Consider the following 23,000-nt stretch of genomic DNA (forward strand, 5'->3'; position numbering starts at 1 on the left):
TCGGTGAAATAAATGAAGATCCATGTTATTGTGAACAGTACTTGTTGTAGTTGAAAAATACCGGACCAGGATGGAAGGGGAAATGGAGTCAAGGCCTACTTCTGTGACATACTAGCTGTGGAACCAAACATAACCTCTTTTTCAGGTTCTGAGCATAATAGCATGTGTTCTGCCTCCTTCACAGACTGGTTGCCAGCATCAAATGGCATAATGTAGGTGAAAGTGCTTTGTAAAGCTTTGTACACACAGGGTGTTTCAGCCTGTGCCTGGAGCAGAGGAGAAGGGCATTTAGTTCAAACCAAGGACTTTCCTTTGAGAAGCTCCTGGAAGGCAGGCTGCTTTTGATCTAAATAGCTGGGTGGTTTAAACACTCAGCCAGAGCAGACAACCAGGACTCCAACATGCATCTGTCCTGGCAGTGAAGGAGAAGAAACTCATGGATGTCAAATTAGAGGAGCTGCCAAGCTGGATGTTGATGTGGGATTTCACCCCTAAAGGCATTGCTGGAGCCTTTCAAAGAGGTTACTCCCATATTACAACAACTATGTCAAAGTGAAGAAAGGTGGCATTGCTGGGATTTTGGTGGTGCTGACAACTTCCGTGGTTTTCAGCTACTGCCTTTTATATAAGGAACTCAAACATGAACGATTACACAAGTACCACCAAGGGAGCCAGTGTAGACACGCTCTGCATTCCTGACCATGGCTGCCTCTGCCTTGGTGCCTCCTTTAGAAACACAATCCTTGGGGAATCCTTTCATATCTAATTGAGAATTAATGGCCAATAAAAGATGATTGGTATGTGTAAAAAAAGCTAGCCAAGTTCTTTGCTAAATTTTCTGTTACAAATCCCTTCTCAGCCTCCTTTCCCCACAAATATCCAAAGAAACACTGCTATTCTTTCCTCACTAGCTTTTCATGTGGAAAAATATCAAACCTACAGATAAAGTAGAAAAATATTGTAACAATTACCTTACACTTTTAATCTAGATCACCAGTTAAACTTTTGTGACAGTTTTTCTTTCTTTTTTCTTCCTTCCTTCCTTCCTTCTTTCCTTCCTCTCTCTTTTTCTTTCTTTCCTTCCTTTGTTCCTTCTTTCCTTTTTTTCTTTCTTTCTTTTTTTCTCTCTCTCTCCTTTTCTCCCTCCCTGTCTTCTTTCTTTTTTTCCTTTTCTTTCTTTCATTTGTTTTTTCTTTCTTTGTTTCTGTCTATTTCTCTTTCTCTTCCTCCCTCCCTCCCTCCCTCCCTTCCTTCTTTCCTCTAGGTGAATTTCATCAAGAGGCATATGTCAGTTTGCCCCATTATTTGTTCACCTTGGTTAAGGTTGTCTGTCAGATTTTTTTTCCTTGTAAACGTCATCTTTTCACATTGTAATTAATAGGCCATCTCTGAGGTGATGAGACTAAGATATCATGTTCATCTTCAACATTTTACCTAATACTTTTAGCATCCATTAATGACCCATACATGGATCAATAATTATAATAGTGGTTGCAAATGCCATTATTTGTTATTGTCAACTGTGTGCCGAGAGAATAGAAAATTAAAAGTCTGGATGGTTGGGATGAGAAAAGACATACTGGAAATTTTGGGACAAACACAGTGGTTCACAGAGGGACCCTTAGGAAGGCCTATGAGCACATGAGGGCCCATGTGGGATAGAAACTAAAATGTGATCATCTTTTCTGGGACTTTGGAAATTTGTATTGGCGTCATGTTGGTAGAGACCATGGTTTGTGTTTTATTTATGCCTTTTTAAGTCGGAAGTGACTTTCTTGGTGACAAAATGTGGGTTCTGAAGGTGGCAGAACCAGTAAAACAAGGGAGAGAGTTAGGCTAATGCGTAGAACTCCTTCCCCGCCAGGCAGGTGGAGGGCTTTACTTGACAATATATTTAGGTAGGGAGATTTAGGGAGCTGTGAGGTTGCTGGCAGAAGGGTGGAGCAGAGAATGGGAGTGTTTGGGAATTGGTGATGCCTGGATACCAGACAGGCAGACAAACAATGGGCATCAGGTAGCAATGTCTCCAAGCAGGTCCTTAGTCCTAGGATCTAGAGTACAAGGTGGAGGCTGCAACTCACAACAGAGTAAATCAGAAGCACAGAATGAAACAGGTGCTTACAGCGAGAGAACAATGACCTCTAAGTCAGTATTTACATGAGAGAGCACTCTGTCTGATAATTCTGCCAGTCGCTTTACATAGCATGAGGCAGGTGTTACCTTCATTTTACTAATGTGGAAACTGAGGTCCAGAGATCATACAGTGGGAGAGCAAAGATTCAAATGCAGTTTGTCTGACCCCAAATCCAGGGCTCTTAACCACAATGCCTTGTATGCAGTTCCTGGTCACAAGGAATTTTTGGCCTGGAGAAAAACATATTGACACCTAAGAAAAGTACAGTGGGATTGGTTTGCTGTGGGATGATGCAGTTAGGGACTTCAGAGACCGAGAAACCTGCCGCTCTGGGCTTTGAAGGATCAAAAGGCTGCTGTTCACTTGGGTGTATAACACATAGACTTCTTGACTGCAAACCACCGTTGACAAATAAATAAAGGTATCTTGATAGGCAGAGAATGTGGCTGGTTAGCTGAGGCCAGGTGGATCAGGATTGTACAAGGTAGGGGATAGATGAGGTTTTCTAGACAAAGGGTCAAGGGTGGAAATTCAGAGAATGGGAAAAGGCAAGCACTTATCCTTTAGGTACAAGAGGAATGGAGTAGAGGGCTGAAGGATCCAGGTGGTTTGGGAGGCGTGTGTTGCTGCTCAGGTGTGGATTTCTAGCTCTTATATCACTAGATTTGGAAGGTCACAGTGTGGTTGATTCGGAAAAGACAGTGAATCAAATGAGCTACGATCTTGCCTGCGTTGTCTATTAGTTATGTTGTAAAGAAGTGTGCACCTTGAATTATCTTTATGAATTTGTCTTTTCTGAAATATTGATAGTGATTATTGAATTACCATGTCAACATTGGAACAGATCAATTAATGCTTACAATAGGACTAAGGGCCATGCAAAGTGATTTGTAGTAAGCAGTTAATCAATGTCAGGGGTCAAAGAAAAAAATTCCTGGGATCTTTGAAACAGTTTCCCCCTCATAAGGCTGGAGAGGCTGGAATTTAGCATAATGTGCCCCAGATGGGAAGAGGGCATTGACGTCAGAACTAATTCTCTATCCGAAGTCCTGCCATTTCTATTCATTTGAAAAAAGTCTTTTTTGATGGTCTCAGTGATGACCCCTTTGTGACATCTCATCTTGCCTTTAATAACCACCTCCACAGCAGTCATGATTGTGAGGCTGCAGATAGAAGAGCAGACAGATTGTCATTGCCCACTTAGTGGCTTCCGAAAGGCAAACACTCTTTTACCACCCCAGAAGCCAATTTCAGTGCTCGACCCTCTATTTTTATTCTGCTAATCTTACCTCTAGTGGCAACATCAAGGTAGTTTTCACTTATTTCCACCTACAAACTGGTATTTGAACAAAGGTACCTATGCCTATCACTTTGAATGGCAGACTCTCCTTTTACCTTGAAATGGCTGGTTTGTAAGGCAGCATCTTCTCATGTGCACACAGCTGAAAGGATATTTGCAGAAATACATCCTGAGTACTAGTCCAGACTGTCTGTTGTCCATTCTGGTATACTAGATAAGACAGCAGCTGCATAGCTCTCTTTAGCAACTGGGATTCTTCCCTTAGAGATGATGGGGATTCAACAGCAACTCTCTTCTACTCTGCAACATCTCTCCACCACCTGGAAGCTTTATGGAGTCAGCTAAATGTTCATGGGCACTTTTTGCTTTCTTACAAATTATTTATTTAAATGTATTTGAAAAAGGCAATACATGAATATAGCATTAAAAGTCATACAGTACAAAAGAGTATCCAAGGAAAAGTAAATCTCTTTCCTGCTCCTGACTCCTATACCTCAGTCTCCTTTCTTAGAGGCAACCATAGTGACAGGTTTCTTCTGCAGCCTTCCACAAATATTCCCATCAAATTCAAGCATCTATATATTCCTGTTCTCCTAGATGCTTATTTCTGTAACCTAACTTTATGAACTTAGTTGAAATGTTTATGGGAAGATACTTTATTAGTGAATTAAAGTCTATATTGGAAAATCTGCTAAACTGTTTCTTAAACTTCATATGTGTTGGTTTTCCATTTATACTTATTGTTCTAGTTGTTCTAATAAATATCATTGAGTAGACAGGTTTTACATGCAGATTCTTTGCTCAACTTTGAATGATCGTAACCTCCATCCTAGTCCCTATAAGGAGAATACGCCCAATATGGAATTCAGTACAATCTAGACTTCCTGGGGGTTAAACATTACTGCATTAGGAGTCTTTAAGTGGTAGCTGAGGATGGGGATGAAGGGTCATAAGGAAGAATGGCCCCAAATCATAGTCTTATAAATTAAAAAAAATCAACTGTTTTAGTTCATTAAAACTGCCAGAATGCAATATACCAGAAATGGAACAGACTTTAAAAAGAGAATGTATTAAGTTGCAAATTTACAGATCTAAGGATATAAAAATGTTCAGACTAAAGCATCAAGGGAAAATACCTTGACTCAAGAAAGGCTGATGGGTCCAGAACAGCTCTGTCAGCTGGGAAGGCATGTGGCTGGTGTCTGTTCGTTCTGTGGCCTCTAGTTTCAAACAGCTCCCTGAGAGGCATTTTCTTTCTGCAGCTGCAAAAGTCTCTCTCTGTATTTGGCTTTGAAGCTTTTTCCAAAATGGTTCCCTTTTAAAGGACTTCAATAAGTAGCTCAATCTTGAACGAGTAGAGACACATCTTCATGGGAACCACCTAATCAAAAGGTCCTACCCACAGTTGGGTAGGTCATATCTCCAATAAAGCAGCTTAATAAAAAAGATCCCATCCAACAATATTGAATGAGGATTAAAGAGCATGGCTTTTCTGGGATGCACAACAGTTAACCAGCACACCAACTCTGTTGAAATACTCTTTCATTTAACTGGGCAGTTATTTCTTGAGTGCTTTTTACAAACCAAGCAACTTTTTAAAGTTCTCACACATAGATCTGATCTGTATAATAGCTGTGCAAAGTAGTTTTATCATCTTCAATTTACAGATGAGGAGTTTTGTAGAAAGATTACTTGTTCAAGGACACAGTGCTAGAATATAAATTAGGCTGAATCTTAGTTGTTTTTACCCAAAGCTCATGTTTTTTTTTTTTGTATTTCATGCTAATATTCATGTGTAATTTTACCTGTTTCTAAAGGGGCTAATTTCTAGTGTACTTCATGTAGGAAAATTAACCTGGGGTCAAAAGTAAATGGACAATATTCTGAGTCTTAAATAAGTATATGGCAGTAGGGGAAACATGAAATTGAGTATTGGCTAGAGAAAGAATATAGCTCCTTCTTATCTTATACCCCACCCTTCCCATCCCTACCTGATATTTCCACCTTAAAGCTGCTATGGGTCATGTTTAGGACATATTTTGGGCCTTTCTGGTTCTAGTTAAAGCACTTTCTCATCTAGTTAATGAAGATCTGTGCACCTTTGGGCCTCTTTGTACAAGACTTCCGATGACTGAGGTTTCAACCTGGGAAGATCTGTGTTGGGCAATTGTAGGCCATGGTGGAAAACCTGACTTTCCTTCTTTTGCCTCCTCTGGAAGCAGCTTGACCTATATTTACTTTTTAAAGCATTTCTAGAATGTAAACTCTAGGCCTAAAGTTATTTAGTTGTAAAAGTAATTAGAATATTACTAATTTTTTATTTTCAAATAATTTAAGACTTACAAAAAAATAAAAATATTTCAGAGAATTCCCTATACCCTTCATCGAAGTTTCCCAAATGTTAATGTCTTAACTTGTATTAATAACTGTAATATAATAATGTAAACCAGGAAATTAACATTGGTACAATACTGTCAAGTGATTTATAGACCTTATTTGAATTTTCCATTTGTCGTACTAATGTCCTTTTCTGGTCCCAGGTCTAATCCTATATCCCACATTGCATTTTGTTGTTTTGTTTCCTTAGTTACTCTGACAATTCCTTAGTGTTTTTGTTTTTGTCACCATTTTGGTTTTCTCATTGCTAAAACAAATACTATGCAAGGTTTAAGGGTTGGCTTAAACAACAGGAATTTATTGGCTCATGGTTTTGAGGCTAGAAGTCCAAAACAAGGCATCACCAAAGCAATACTCTCTTCCTGAAGACTGATGCTCTGAGGCTGGCTGTTAATGCCCCTGGGTCTTTGGTTCCCCATTCACATGGAAAAATCCAGGACAGCTTCTCCTGGACTCCCTTCTCTTCTGGGTTCCATTGACTTTCAGTTTTTGGTTGCTCCTTCTGTGACTTTTCTTCCTATCTGTTTGAATTTCTTTCTGCTTACCAAGGATTTCAGAATAGGATTGAGACGCATGCAGATTGATGGGGGGGGCCACGTCTTAGCTGAAATAACCTCATTGAGATGTCCTACTTAATGACATACAGAGAATGAATTAAGTTTAAGAACATGTTTTTCTCGGGTACATAGCTCCAAATCACCTCAGTGGCCTTTACACTTTTGAGACTTACTGGTCAGTTATTTCACAGACTAGGCTTCAATTTGTGTTTCTTTGCTGTTTTCCATGATTAGATGGAGGTTATGCATTTTTGGCAAGAACACCACAGAAGTGATGATATATCTTTCTAATTGCATCATATTGGGAGGAATATGATATTGATATGTTTTATTATTGGTGATGTTAGCTCTGATCACTTGGTTAAAGTGATGTTTTCCAGCCTTTTTATTGAAAAGTTACTGTTTTTCCCTTTGTAATTAATAATATATGTATTTTTGGAGACATTTGTAGACTATAGGTTTGGCCATCTTTTGGTTTTAGGTTTATGGCTGTCTGGTCTAAGGTTGGATTCAAATATCCCTGAGTCCCTTCACCTAACACTGTTTTCTTATCACCCTTCCAATTCCCAAAGTAATTTTAAAAGTTTAGTGGAAATAATTGACCTTTAGCAAGTTACTTGCATTTTGTGAGCCTTAGTTTATTCACCTTTTAGGTAGATAGGACAAAAATATTCATAGCCCTCTTAACTTATTCACTCCCCCCTGCCAGTAAGAAATAATTCAACGATAAGAAATAATTAAATAAGAACGGCTTTGAACTCTTTCTTTAACCCACTCTTCCAACGAGGCAACTCCTATTCATCCTTCATGCTTTAGCTTAAATATCACTCTCAGAAAGGTCTTCCCTGACACCACATGGTGACATAGCCACCCAATCACTCAAACCCACAGCACCATTTAACTGATCTTCTGTATTCATATTCCCCACTTGATTGCAAACACCATGTCTGGATTATTGTAATATTTGACTTTTACCATAATGCTTATCACTTCAAAGTCTTTCCATATGTTATTATTAAATGAACTGAAGTGTGCACATAGCCATATAAGCTATGGAATTGGGAAAACTTGAAAAAGGGCAAGAAAATAAAAATAAAAAAGTAACAGCTATCATGGTAGGCTAAATACTGTCTCCTCCCCTCAGGATTTCCAGCTCTGATTCCCAGGAATCTGTGAATGCTACCTTCTATGGCAAGAAGGACTTTGCAGAAATTATTAAATTAAAGATTCTGAGATGGGGGATTATCCTGGGTTATTTAGGTGGGTCTTAAATGTCAATACAGGTGTCCTTATAAGAAGGAGACAGAAGGAGATTTGAGCACAGAAGACAAGGCGATTCTGTAATGGAAGAAAAGATTGGCGTGAAGTGCTTGGAGGGAGGATACACAAGCCAAGGAATACAGGTGACAACAAGAAGCTGAAAAAGGCAAGGAAATGAATTTTTCCCTCAAAGTTTCCAGAAAGAACCAGCCCTGGTGTGCTGGTTTGAATCTGTTGTGTACCCCAGAAAAGCCATGTCCTTTAATCCTCATTCAATATCACTGGATGGGATATTTTTGATGGTTTCCATGGAGATGTGTCTGCACCCACTCAAGGTGGGGTTACTTACTGGCGCCCTTTAAGAGGGAACCATTTTGGAAAAAGTTTTAGCACCATGAGAGTCATGAGAGCCATGAGAACCCATGCAGCCAAAGACCTTTGGAGATGAAGAAGGAAAACACCCCTGGGGGAGCTTCATGAAACAAGAAGCAGGTGAGAAAGCTAGCAGACTTCCCCATGTGCCTTCCCAGCTGAGAGAGAAAGCCTGAACTTCACTGGTTTTTTTTTTTTAATTATTTTTATTAATCAAAAAAAAGAAAAGAAATTAACACAACATTTAGAAATCATTCCATTCTACACATGCACTCAGTAATTCTTAGTATCATCACATAGATGTATGATCATCATTTCTTTGTACATTTGCATCGATTTAGGAAAAGAACTAGCAAAACAGCAGAAAAAGATATAGAATGTTAATATAGAGAAGAGAATTAAAATAATAATACTAATAAAAAATATATATATAAAAAAGAAAAAGAAAAAACAAAAACAAAAGATACAAACAAACAAAAAACTATATTTCAGGTGCAGCTTCATTCAGTGTTCCAACATAGTTAAATTACACTTAGGTATTATTGTGCTGTCCATTTTTGAGTATTTGTATCTAGTCCTGTTGCACAGTCTGTATCCCTTCAGCTCCAATTACCCATTATCTTATCCTGTTTCTAACTCCTGCTGGTCTCTGTTACCAATGATATATTCCAAGCTGATTCTCGAATGTCGGTTCACATCAGTGGGACCATACAGTATTTGTTCTTTAGTTTTTGGCTAGACTCACTCAGCATAATGTTCTCTAGGTTCATCCATGTTATTACATGCTTCATAAGTTTAGTCTGTCTTAAAGCTGCATAATATTCCATCGTACGTATACGCCACAGTTTGTTTAGCCACTCGTCTGTTGATGGACATTTTGGCTGTTTCCATCTCTTTGCAATTGTAGATAATGCTGTATAAACACTGGTGTGCAAATGTCCGTCTGTGTCTTTGCCCTTAAGTCCTTTGAGTAGATACCTAGCAGTGGTATTGCTGGGTCGTAATCCATTCTGCCAGTCTATGTCTTTTGATTGGGAAATTCAGTCCATTAACTTTTAGGTTATTACTGTTTGGATAATATTTTCCTCTACCATTTTGGCTTTTGTATTATATATATCATATCTGATTTTCCTTCTTTCTACACTTTACTCCATACCTCTCTCTTCTGTCTTTTCATATCTGACTCTAGTGCTCCCTTTAGTATTTCTTGCAGAGCTGGTCTCTTGGTCACAAATTCTCTCAGTGACTTTTTGTCTATAAATGTTTTAATTTCCCCTTCATTTTTGAAGGACAATTTTGCTGGATATAGGAGTCTTGGTTGGCAGTTTTTCTCTTTTAGTAATTTAAATATATCATCCCACTGTCTTCTAGCTTCCATGGTTTCTGCTGAGAAATCTACACATAGTCTTATTGGGTTTCCCTTGTATGTGACAGATTGTTTTTCTCTTGCTGCTTTCAAGATACTCTCTTTCTCTTTGACCTCTGACATTCTAACTAGTAAGTGTCTTGGAGAATGCCTATTTGGGTCTATTCTCTTTGGGGTGCGCTGCACTTCTTGGATCTGTAAATTTAAGTCTTTCATAAGAGTTGGGAAATTTTCAGTGATAATTTCTTCCATTAGTTTTTCTCCTCCTTTTCCCTTCTCTTCTCCTTCTGGGACACCCACAACACGTATATTTGTACGCTTCATATTGTCATTCAGTTCCCTGATCCCCTGCTCAAGTTTTCCCATTCTTTTCCCTATAGTTTCTGTTTCTTTTTGGAATTCAGATGTTCCATCCTCCAGTTCACTAATTGTAGCTTCTGTCTCTTTAGATCTACCATTGTAGGTATCCATTGTTTTTTCCATTTTTTCTTCTTTGTCCTTCACTCCCATAAGTTCCGTGATTTGTTTTTTCAGATTTTCTATTTCTTCTTTTTGTTCAGCCCATGTCTTCTTCATGTCCTCCCTCAATTTATTGATTTGGTTTTTGAAGAGTTTTTCCATTTCTGTTCGTATATTCAGCATTAGTTGTCTCAGCTCCTGTATCTCATTTGAACTATTGGTTTGTTCCTTTGACTGGGCCATATCTTCAATCTTCCGAGCGTCATCCATCATTTTCTGCTGGTGTCTGGGCATTTGATCAGATTTCCCTGGGTGTGGGACCCGGCTGGTTGAAAGGTTTTTCTGTGAAATTTCTGGGCTCTGTTTTTCTTTTCCTGCCCAGTAAGTGGCGCTCGTGGCGCTCGTCTGTCTGCGGGTCCCACCAGTAAAAGATGCTGTGGCTCCTTTAACTTGCCAATCCGAATCTCGCAGTCAGCCCGGGAAACCGCGCGTGGAGGGGGGTTGCCGGCTGCCACGGCTTGGGGGAGTGCCGGTCCAAATTGCCCAGCTGGCCCGAGACACCAAGCGTGGCAGAAGGGCCCCGCTATCCAACGTTCCCAGTCAGACCGGGGAGCCACGTGCGTGGAGGGGACCCTAGTCGCCAGCCACCCCGGCCAGGAAAACGCGCGCCCCTCGGGTATCTCACCGCAGTGGATTATCCTTGCCCGTTCAGCCATTCCAGAATGGGGTATGCTGTCTTTTTGGTCTCTGTTGTGGCTCCAGGAGCTGTTTCGTATTGTTTCTGTTTCTTTAGTTGCTGTTCTGGAGGAGGAACTAAGACCCGCACGTCTTACTAAGCCGCCATCTTCTCCGGAAGTCCACACTTTTATTTTGACTCTGAAAGCCAATGAAGAGCATTTTCTGACAACAGGTCCAAGATGTTCATCATTTCTGTTTCACATATTTTGGAACACATGGATAGGAAAAGCGGCAGCCATTCCTGCTATCACAGAGGGAGCGTTGGTCCTAGTGGTTCCAAGAGAAGAGGCATCTAGCTCCTGATCCTGCAGAAATCACACAGCCCCTCCCCACAACTCCATTTCCTCTTCACTGGTTTTCTTGAACCAAGGTATCTTTCCTGGATGCCTTAACTTGGACATTTTCATAACCTTGCTTTAATTTTGACATTGCCATGGCCTGAGAACTGTAAACTTGCAACTTAATAAATTCCCCTTTTTAAAAGCTGTTCTGTTTCTGGTATATCACATTCCAGCAGCTTGCAAACTAGAACCCCTGGTGATAACTGACTTGAGCCCGATGAAACTGATTTTCAACTTCTGACTTCCAGAACCATATGAGAATAAATTTGTGTTGTTTTTAGCCACTATGTTTGTGGTAACAGAAACTAACACAGGCATAAAATAAATGAAAAAAAAATCAAAACCTGAAGTATAAGAACTCTCTGACAGAGCATCAACAATTTAGCAAATGGTATAAGGAAACAAAATAATTCACAAAAGTAAAGCATTAAAGTAATTCTAAATATATATTTATGAATACAATAAAAACAACATACCACAGTTTGCTCAAGACAATGTTGTTAGGCACAGATGATAAAGCATCTTTCTTAAAAATATCCTAGGAATTCCAACTGTCTGCATGTCCACGAGGAAAAGGTGAGCTCTGCACATCTGCTAAATGCTGCATATAGAGACTTTTTTGAGGAAATCTCACTGAGTCTGGAGACTTCAGTACAGCCTAGTAGTGTGGTAATTTTACTTTGTGAATACCAAATGTTTACAAACTCTTAATAGCTAGTACATTGTTGTGGTAGGTTCAATTATGCATCAATACAGAAGATGTGTCTTAATCTGCATTCCTGTGGGTGTGAAGCCATTTGTGAAGAGGACCTTTTGAAGGTGCTATTTTTAATTAAGGAGTGGCCTAGCTAAATCAGGGTGGATCTTAATCCGTATTACTTGGGCTTTTTACAGAGAAGAAATAGGAGACAAAGAGTCAGAGAAAGTTTCAGGAAGAGCAAGAAATAAACAGAAACCTGAAGGATAAAGACAAGGAGAGAGGGCGGGCCACGGTGGCTCAGCAGGCAGGAATACTTGCTTGCAATGCCAAAGGACCTGGGTTCGATTCCCGGTGCCTGCCCATGTTAAAAAAAAAAAAAAGACAAGGAGAGAACTCACCACATGACAGGAGGCAGAGGTTCAAGCCACGGAACCCCAAGGATTGTAGCAAGTCTGCACCACAATGCTACTTACTCCAGGAGAAGGCATAGGGTTGCTGATACCTTGATTCTGCATTTCTAGTCTCTAGAAAATAAGAGAAATAAATGGTGACTGTTAAGTCAACCCAGCTTGTGATATTTTTCATACTAATATAGTTAGAAAGTCATCCCCACAAAAGAGCTAAAAAGAAAAAGAAAGAAAGTATACGATATGTCACATTATTTGTCTAGAAACATATGAAGGAACTTGAATTTTTGCATCAGTTTTTGGCTCAAACTATAGTGTGCTATACATCATAATTAGAGAAATCCTAATTTTTTTTTAAATTGAAAGAAAGCAGGAGATGCATTCTATTTATTTATTTATTAACATTTTTTATTGTCCAAGTAACATTTATACAAAAAAAGCTATAAATTTCTAAGTACTTTTAACAAGTAGTTATACAACAGATTTTAAAGTTTGGCATGTGTTATAGTCCCACATTTTTCCATTTTTTCTTCTAGCTGCTCCAAGACACTGGAGACCAAAAAAAAAATCAGTGTATTAATATAGCAGTCATATTCATTTGTTAAATCCTATCTCCTCTATTATACTCTTCCTTCTCTTTTTTGGGAAAAATAACATATAAACAAAAAAGCAATAAATTTCAAAGTATATTGCCACCATTAGTTGTAGAACAGATTTTGGAGTTTAGTATGAGTCATGATTTCACAATTTTAGGTTTTTATTTCTAGCTGCTTTAAGGTACTGGAGACTAAAAGAAATATTAATATGATTTAGCAATCATACTCATTTGTTAAACCCAAACTTCTCTGTATAACTCCACAATTACCTTTGATCCTTCCCTCACTCTTTAGGTGTATTTGGGCTATGCCCAGTCTAACTTTTTCATGTTGGAAGGGGCTATTGATAATATGGGAAGGGGGATGGACCTAGGTGATGTTCTGGAAAGGCTATCCATCCCCTCTGAGTTTCAGGACTTACCTGGTCCGGGGACCCATCTGGAGGTTACAGGTTTCCGGAAAGTTACCCTAATGCATGGAACCTTTGTAGAATCTTATATAATGCCCTAGGTGTTCTTTAGGATTGGCAAGAATGGATTTGGTTGGGGGTTGACAAGTTATAGCAGCAGTGTCTAACTGAAGCTTTCTTAAGAGAGAAATCCTAATCTCTAAATCACTTTCTAGGATTTCTACAGTCCCTTTTAGTTTATGATTTAAGGGCCTTAATGAGAGTTTTGTGATTTCTTTCTTGTGAAGTTATGGTAAAATTTTTCCTGTTATTCCCCATTCCCCACCTCATTTCTCTCTGAGTCGAGCTGCTATTGGATTATTATTTTTGAATTATAATTGAGATTGGGAGGATTATGGGCATTGAGAAGCACCTTCATGGACAGCAGTTGTGACATTCCATTCCCCTCCCCTACTATTCTGTGATGCTGGACCCTGGACAAGGGAATCCTACAAGGGCTTTTCATTCACTTGATCGGTGGTTCTTAAATTTTGGTGTCCATTGTGAGTAAGGAGGAAGGGTGGAATTGGATTCTTGGACTCCAGTTCAGGTCTGCAGAATCAGAATTTACTTGTGTAGTGTCTAGAATCTGTATTTTTTTCTCAAGATTTTGCAAACGTTTCTGATATGTACCTGAATATGAGAACCATTGTTCTTGAAGGTAAAGGTCCTTGGCATAGGGAATATATATATATATTTTATTAACGGAAAGAAAGAAAAAAAAAGAAATTAACACAACATTTAGAAATCATACCGTTCTACATATGCACTCAGTAATTCTTAACATCATCACATAGATGCATGATCATCGTTTCTTAGTACATTTGCATCGGTTTAGAGGAACTAGCAACACAACAGAAAAAGATATAAAATGTTAATATAGAGAAAAGAAATAAAAGTAGTAATAATAGTAAAAAACAAAACAAAAAAAAACCCTATAGCTCAGATGCAGCTTCATTCAGTGTTTTAACGTGATTACTTTACAATTAGGTATTATTGTGCTGTCCATTTTTGAGTTTTTGTATCTAGTCCTGTTGCACAGTCTGTATCCCTTCCGCTCCAATTACCCATTATCTTACCCTGTTTCTAACTCCTGCTGGACTCTGTTACCAATGACATATTTCAAGTTTATTCTCGAATGTCTGTTCACATCAGTGGGACCATACAGTATTTGTCCTTTAGTTTTTGGCTGGACTCTCTGAGCATAATATTCTCTAGGTCCATCCATGTTATTACATGCTTCATAAGTTTATCCTGCCTTAAAGCTGCATAATATTCCATTGTATGTATATACCACAGTTTATTTAGCCATTCTTCTGTTGATGGACATTTTGGCTGTTTCCATCTCCTTGCAATTGTAAATAACGCTGCTATAAACATTGGTGCGCAAAGGTCCATTTGTGTCTTTGCCCTTAAGTCCTTTGAGTAGATACCTAGCAATGGTATTGCTGGGTCGTATGGCAATTCTATATTCAGCTTTTTGAGGAACCGCCAAACTGCCTTCCACAGTGGTTGCACCATTTGACATTCCCACCAATAGTGGATAAGTGTGCCTCTTTCTGCGCATCCTCTCCAGCACTTGTCATTTTCTGTTTTGTTGATAATGGCCATTCTGCTGGGTGTGAGATGATATCTCATTGTGGTTTTGATTTGCATTTCTCTAATGGCCAGGGACATTGAGCATCTCTTCATGTGCCTCTTGGCCATCCGTATTTCCTCTTCTGGTAGGTGTCTGTTCAAGTCTTTTTCCCATTTTGTAATTGGGTTGGCTGTCTTTTTGTTGTTGAGTTGAACAATCTCATTATAAATTCTGGATACTAGACCTTTATCTGATATGTCATTTCCAAATATTATCTCCCATTGTGTAGGCCGTCTTTCTACTTTCTTGATGAAGTTCTTTGATGCACAAAAGTGTTTAATTTTGAGGAGCTCCCATTTCTTTCTTTCTTTCTTCAGTGCTCTTGCTTTAGGTTTAAGGTCCATAAAACCACCTCCAGTTGTAAGATTCATAAGATATCTCCCTACATTTTCCTCTAACTGTTTTATGGTCTTAGACCTAATGTTTAGATCTTTGATCCATTTTGAGTTAACTTTTGTATAAGGTGTGAGATGCGGGTCTTCTTTCATTCTTTTACATATGGATATCCAGTTCTCTAGGCCCCATTTATTGAAGAGACTGTTCTGTCCCAGGTGAGTTGGCTTGACTGCCTTATCAAAGATCAAATGTCCATAGATGAGAGGGTCTATATCTGAGAACTCTATTCGATTCCATTGGTCGACATATCTATCTTTATGCCAATACCATGCTGTTTTGACCACTGTGGCTTCACAATATGCCTTAAAGTCCGGCATCGCGAGACCTCCAGCTTCGTTTTTTTTCCTCAAGATGTTTTTAGCAATTCAGGGCACCCTGCCCTTCCAGATAAATTTGTTTATTGGTTTTTCTATTTCTGAAAAATAAGTTGTTGGGATTTTGATTGGTATTGCATTGAATCTGTAGATCAGTTTAGGTAGGATTGACATCTTAATTATATTTAGTCTTCCAATCCATGAACACGGTATGCCTTTCCATCTATTTAGGTCTTCTGTGATTTCTTTTAGCAGTTTTTTGTAGTTTTCTTTATATAGGGACTCCGGCTGCTTGCCGTCCTGCCCAGGAAAGCCTGCGTCCCTCGGTGATCTCACCGGAGCTGGTTCTCCCAGACAGTCAGCCGTTCCAGGATGGGGTACGCTGTCCCTTTGATCTCCGTCGTGGCTCCAGGAGCTACTCTGTATTGTCTCCACCCCCCCAGTAGCTGTTCTGGAGGAGGAAAGGTGAGGGTGGCAAGGCTGTCGAGGCTGGTGGCGGAGGAGCCGGTGAAGGCAGAAGAAGGCACCGTGGTGGTTGGAGAGCCGCCGGAGCAGGAGGGGGAAGCCGGCAGACAAAGAGGGGAGAGGAGGGCGGGCGGGTCAGCTGCTGCGGGGCGTGGGCGCCGCACGGTGGGCCGGTGGACGCACGGCATAGGGAATATTTTATTCATTTTAGTATTCTTCAAGCCACCAATGTCAGTCCCTCATCCTAGATTACTGTTATATTTGAATCACTCTGCAGAGGGGATCTTGAATTACAAAATGAAAGTGGTTGCTTAGATATTCTCAGAGAGGATTTAAGAATATTATTACATGGCTGCTGTTTATTGAATGTTTCTATGTGCCAAAAATTTGTTGATATATTATTTCTAGAATTTTTACATCCTTGGGATTTAGGAGGAATTATCCCTGCAATATGTAAGATGAAGTTAGCTCAGGCAACTTAAGTGAATTGCTTAAGATGAAAGAATTAGAAAATGATGGAAACAGAGCTAAGCCCCTACCTTCCTTGGTCCAGAGTCCACTCTATTTACACCAAAATAATTGAGATTCAGCTATTCCAGTAGAGTGGTATAAACCCCAACTGGTGGAGCGCCACTTGTCTTCATTAGTGAGTAGAGTATATGGGATGATAGAGACAACTAGAAGAGAATGCGATTATTCAGTATCTCTTACAGCAGCTTCAGGGATGGCCTAATCACTAGAGGTAGATTTGGGAAAAGGAGATAAACAATCATTGAATGAAAATGTCCCAAGTGTAACAGAAGGAACTTAATCATGTAATTTAAATTCCAGAGCACATTAGGGTTTTTTTTTTTTTCTGATGGAACACAATTCTTAAATCTTATTTCAGGTGAATTAGTTGGTGAATGATCATTAGATTCACTTTGACAGCTGTTTACCTTCTTTCTCCTGGCAGTTGCTTCTCAGTCTTCTTTGTAGGTCCCTCCTTCTCTTTTGAACCCCTGTTTTAGTTTGCTAGCTGCTGGAATGCAATATACCAGAAACAGAATGACTTTTAAAAAGGAGAATTTAATAAGTTGCTAGTTTACAGTTTTAAGGCCGAGAAAATATCCCAATTAAAACAAGTCTATAGAAATGTCCAATCAAAAGTATCAATCTAGGGAATGATACCTTGGTTCAAGAAGGCCGATGAAGTTCAGGGTTTCTCTCTCAAGTGAGAAGGCACACGGTGAACACAGTCAGGTCTTCTCTCTCAGCTGAAAGGACACATGGCGTACACTGCATCATCTGCTAGCTTCTTCTCTTGGCTTCTGGTTTCATGAAGCTCCCTGGGAGACATTTTCCTTCTTCATCTCCAAAGGTCGCTGGCTGGTGGACTCTGCTTCTCGTGGCCATGTCGTTCTACTCTGCTCTCTCTGAATCTCCCTTTCTCCAAAATGTTTCCTCTTTTATAGGACTTCAGAAACTAGTCAAGACCCATGCAAATGGGTGGAGACATGTTGGTCATCTAATCCAGTTTAACAACCACTCATGACTAAATCACATCATCCAGGGAGATGATCTGATTACAGGTTCAAGCATACAGAGTTGAATAGAGATTATTCTACCTTTATGAAATTGGATTTTGATTAAAACATGGCTTTTCTAGGGGACATACATCCTTGCAAACCAGCATAACCCCTAACAATTGGAGTATCTTGAAGCTTAATCCTGGGTGCTTTTTTCCCTCTATGTTTTCTTCCTTATCTCACCAGTTTCCTGGGTATAAGTATTGTCTAAATGTTTAAGAATCCTAGTTTTGTTTATCCACTGCATATAGACATCAGCCCTTGGATATATAAAGAGATTGAGATTGACATCTCAATCTTAGTGTGTTTAGTTAGGCTTGTGGCTTTCCATCCCACTCCCTGTCCACTTCTTGGACTGGTTCTTTTCCCACTCTTTCCCAATTCAGTAAAGGAATTTCACATAATTGTAAAAACTCCAGTCTATCAGCAGGTACTGGTAGTCAGTCTTACTTCTAAAATGTTTCCCCAATACATCATATCTACTTCCATCTTCACTGCCATCTCCTAATCTAAGCCCTATCAAATCTGACCTGGTCTCTTGGACTCAAATTTCTTCTTCAGTAACCTATTCTCCATAGTGGCTCTATAATAACATAAAATCACATGACTTCAGTCCCTTGCTTAAAGCATTTCAAAGATTTCCCTCAATGTTTAGAATAAAATTCAAACTCTTTATTGCGGGTTAAAGGACTGCATAATCTAGCTCTTTCCTCCCTCTCATATTGAATTGTTTTTCTCTCCCTCTTGCTCACAGCTTCAACCACATAGCCTCCTTTCTGTTCCTCAAGCATTCTTTCCCTAGATCTTTGCATGGCAGGATTCTTTTCACCTTTGGGTCTTAGCTCAAGCATCACCTCTTCACAATAGCCTTTCAAACTGTCCTAACTGATGTAGTCCCCACTTTTTCATAATTCTATTTTGATTTCTCTTTTTATTATCTATTGATTTATTTTAAATTTTAGCACACACTTAAATGTGTTGTTCTAATGATTGTAGTTAATTAGCATCTATATAGCCTTCCATTAAATAAAATAAGAAATGTAGTGTGATTTCTCATCTTTCTGCTTCCTCTCCAGTCTTCATTTTGCATGTCGATTTCAAATGAAATCTTAGTTTCAGATTATTTTGAATACCTTCACAAATAATTATTTATGTGTTAGAATAAATTCTACTAAAATTTAACACACCCAGTTCATCTTCTGGATTCATTTTCTTCTTCTTCCAAACTTATTTTCTCATCATTTTTGCAGAACGAGTCTGGGGGCAATACAGTTTGGGTTCTTGTAAGAGGTGAGTGTATATATTTGCCAAAATGCATCAAACTCTACTTTTAAAAAGTGCATTTTATATGTAAATTGAATATCAATGAAAATAGAGTACTGGAAGAAAAAAATTTATACTGAATTTATTTGTGCCCACCCCGCCCCTCCCAAGAGGCCTAGCCAATTGAACTAAGAAAGTCAGAAGGGAAAAAAACATGCAAAGACACTTTTTCTTTTAAGAATACTGTTATTTATCTTGCTTTGGTAATAAGTCGTGAAAGTGAAGCACTGGTGGCAAGGAATACCTAGGTGTGAGGTGTGTGTTGGCTGAGGTCCATTACTGAGAAGTGGTACATGAAGCCTGAATGGTTTTTGGAAATCTTTCAGTCACAAGCCAGTCATGAAATCACAGACTAAGGGAATAAATCTAAATATCTCTACAGTTCACTTGTATCTGAAAGGAACAAAAGGACAGACTAAAGAATTAATGTAGAATCTTAAAAAATTGATTTAATTTTATTTATTTTAAATTTTATTATAGTGACATATATACAACATAAAATTTCCCATTTTAACCACTTTCAATTAACAATTAAATAGCATTAATGACATTCATGGTGCTGTGCTACCATCCCTGCCATCCATTACCTAAACCTTTTCCTCACACCAAACTGCAACTCTGTTAAGGGGTAATTCCCCATTTCCCCCTCGCATCCCTTGGTAACCTGTAATCTGCTTCCTGTCTATGAATTTGTGTATTTGTTATTTCATAAAGAGATATTTGTCTGATGGGGATTAAATCATGTCCCCCACAAAAGGAGAGTTCAGAGGCCAACCCCTGGTCCTGTGTGTGTGAACTATTTGTAAATAGAACCCTTGAAGATATGATTAGGTAAGATGTGCCCCAAGTGAATGAGGGTGGGCTTAAATCCATTATGGCTGAAATCTTTATAAGCAAAAGGAAATTGGACATGGAAGAAAAAGACATGGAGAGAAGCTAGAAGCTGGAAGTCAATGGAATCCTTAAGAGAAGGGAAAGGACATCACTATGTCATAGAAAAGCCAAGACACCCACGGATCACCAGTAGCCACATTCAGAATGCCACCGGTTTTGAGAAGAAAGCATTGCCTTGCTGATGGCTCAATTTTGGACTTCTTCTAGCTGGAAGTTTGACTCCTAATAAAAAATCTTGACTCCTAGTAGTCAACACATTCCCATTACTTATGCCAACCCATTGTATGGTATTTGTTTTAGCAGTTGAGAACCTAAGATTCTCCTTTTGTGCTTGGCTTAGCTTACTCAAAATGATGTCTTCAAATTTCACCCATGTTGTAGTATGTATCAGAACTTCATTCCTTTTTATGGCTAAATAATGTTCTATGCTTTGTCTATTAATAGAGTGATTTGAGCTGAACTTATATGGCTTCTATCTACAAAGGGAATGGGGAAAGGGATGGTTTGGTAACAGATTCTTTTGTGGCTGTCATTGTAAGCAAGATGATGTTTTAAAATTTTTCTTTACCTTTTGATTTTTCCAGGAAGAATATTACCAATACTGAAGGTAGTTTCAAGTTTCATAAAATAACTTAACTGGAGCTGAATATCCCCAAACAACTTATGCAAGGAGTCAGAGATAATAATTGGGGAAATTGCAGAATTTGGATAAAAGTGAAATAATCAGAGTATTCTATTGTATGCAGCTCACCTCAAAAGTCCTAGAAGTTCTACCATTGATGAGAAATGCTAAACAGAACTGGATGCATTAAATTATACATTATTAATATGGGTTCCCATGGTCATTATATAGACTCTAATTGACACATCGGAATGAAGTGGTAAAGTTAGGGATGAAGGGTTGTACCTTCTCCATCCAATCTAATTTCAGGAAACAATTGCGCAATTTTTAATAGCATAAACTACTAGCATTCCTAAATTTTAGCATTCCGTCGTGTGACAATTATGAACAAAGTAGAAGACCATTTGTTTTTGATCTTCTCTTAAGTCCTCTGATTCTGAGGTCTTTTTTTTCTTTTGAATACTCTAAGAGAGAGCCATCTTGAAACATATACTGTATCAGCCATATCCACCTTATTGATAAATTGATTAGATTATCTAACTGAGAAAACAGAGTGTGCTGCTCTGACAGTGGATAGGTAAGTTTTTCTAAGACGCAGGAGTGAAGGATAGTTCTCATGGAAGCCTAATTGTAAAATTTGCCTTTCGGTACCATCTCACTTTTCTGAATACATTCTTCTTTCTACAGTCATGACACTTTAGAATCTCATGCTATTTAATATGATCAATTAGCATACACAAATGGGTAACTTAATATGCTGTTCTTCCTAAAATCACATGTGAATTTCTAAAATACTACTACTACTACTACTACTACTACTACTATTAAAACTATTTTGTTTAGCTCAAGAAATGCATTGCTAATAGGAGTGTTCATGGAAAAAGTTATTTGAAGGAGGTCTAAGGAAGGCCAGCCATATATGCTTCAGCTGGCTGGCATCCTTTGGCAAGTAGAAGGAAGTTCAAAGGAACAGGGAACCTGTGGTGTTGGTAGCAGAGACTGATTGTGGGAAGTATAATATTGAAATGATAAACTGGATAGACTACCCCAATGTTTGTGGGCGGGGAGAAGGGAAACCATGGTGGTGGCAGTGAAAAAATAATTAGCTTTATTTTGTACATTGTTTGGTACCTCACTCATCTTCAACTTTTGAAGAACAAAGTCACCTCTTTTCCATTTTATTATTTGTAGTTTGTGCTCAAGAAAGTACTCATTCTGGGCCTAGGTCCGTGATGCCTTCTGGGAAGAGGTGAAGTTTTACCAAGAATTCACCCTTCTCTTCTCAGTCCTCAGTCTTGAGAGGACTTTTTTTAGCTACCATATAAGTGTCTGCTCTTTGGGCATTCAAACCATGAAAATCTTGAAAAAAATTTTTCATTGTGGAAAATTTCAAATACATATAAAATTAGAGAGAATAGAAAACTAAACCCTATGAACCCACTTCATCCAGCTTTAACAATTATCAATAATATTGGTCTTGTTTCATCTATTCCTGCACAATATTTCCCTTCTTCTTCTTCATTTTTTTCCCAAAAATATGAAGTACTTCATGAATTTGCCATCTTTGTGCAGAGGTGATGCTAATCTTCTCCTTAAAGCTCCAATTTTAGTGTATGTGCTGTCAAAGTAAGTACATCCCCTCCATTTTTTAAAACTAAAGTATTTTGCAGCCAATTCCAGACAACATGTCATTTTAGCTGTAAATACTCCAGTAAAGCCATTGTTATCTTAATAATCATAGAATTGGATTGAAAAGAAAATATATTATCTCACTTTGCATCTATTAAGCTGTGTTATGTTCCAAGCTCTATGCTATGTGCTTTGTATTGCATTATTTTTATGTTATTCATTTAGCACTCCAGCGAGTTAGGCGTAATTGTTCTCATTTTTCCAATGGGGAAATGGAAGGTCTGAGAAGTGCAGTAAATTGTTCAAGGTCACATAGCTAGGAAGAGATGCAACCAGGATTCAAATTATCTTTGCCTCCTGTGAAGTTTGTGCCATTAATGATTGTAAATGAATGCTTCACTATCACAATGAGTTGTCTTCTGAAAATAGAGGAACACCTCTGCATAGATGAAATAAGTTCTTCCATAAAATTATTTGTTCTATTTCTTAGTACCATTAAGTAAATTCCTTATTGATTGAGAATGCCTGGTCAGAAAGAATTTTGACTCTGGATTCATACGGATTTAGGTTGGGTCCGTCGTTCCATCCATCTCTGGCTGTGCGACTTTGGGCAAGTTACGAAAGCTCTGAGACTTGATTTTCACATCAGTTACTGTGGTGATTAGATGAAACACTTGAAAGTCCTAAAACAGTTCATTTATTGTAGATTGTAGCCCAGTATATGTTGGTGCTCTCCCTCCTATTTCTCTTCCTCCTCACTACCCACACGTCTCACTAATTAAGCGTGCTCCTCTTCCTCATCCTGCCCCCTGCCCCCAACTCTGCACTGTGTAGTGAGGGGTATATCTATATCTTTATATCCTAGGTTTTAGCATTTTAAAGACTAACTTAATTTCCTCTCCACCTCCTCCCGTGTACATTTTTTTAAACTTTTCACTGTAGTAGCATATATACAACTCAGAATTTCTCATTCCTCTATACATTTTCAAATGGTCAAGTCCAGCTTTTACCTGGTGTTCATTTTATACATTATTCTCACTGAATTTTAATGTAAGCTGCTCCCAGGAAGCAGAAA

The 23,000-nt window shown here is 38.6% G+C and overlaps 1 non-coding gene and 1 pseudogene across 1 annotated transcript; one reads left to right on the top strand and one right to left on the bottom strand.

Moving 5' to 3' along the window:
• The first annotated feature begins 370 nt into the window (after positions 1–370).
• On the top strand, positions 371–699 carry LOC143656857 (ATP synthase F(0) complex subunit f, mitochondrial pseudogene; annotated as a pseudogene).
• Positions 700–21,827: 21,128 nt separating this feature from the next.
• LOC143658145 (U6 spliceosomal RNA) lies at positions 21,828–21,930 on the bottom strand. The gene has a single exon (XR_013163161.1). It is a non-coding gene; the product is annotated as a U6 spliceosomal RNA (small nuclear RNA).
• Between the last annotated feature and the right edge of the window lie 1,070 nt (positions 21,931–23,000).

This window comes from Tamandua tetradactyla, chromosome 15 (genome assembly GCF_023851605.1).
Source record: "Tamandua tetradactyla isolate mTamTet1 chromosome 15, mTamTet1.pri, whole genome shotgun sequence".
In the NCBI taxonomy this organism is placed as follows: Eukaryota; Metazoa; Chordata; class Mammalia; order Pilosa; family Myrmecophagidae; genus Tamandua; species Tamandua tetradactyla.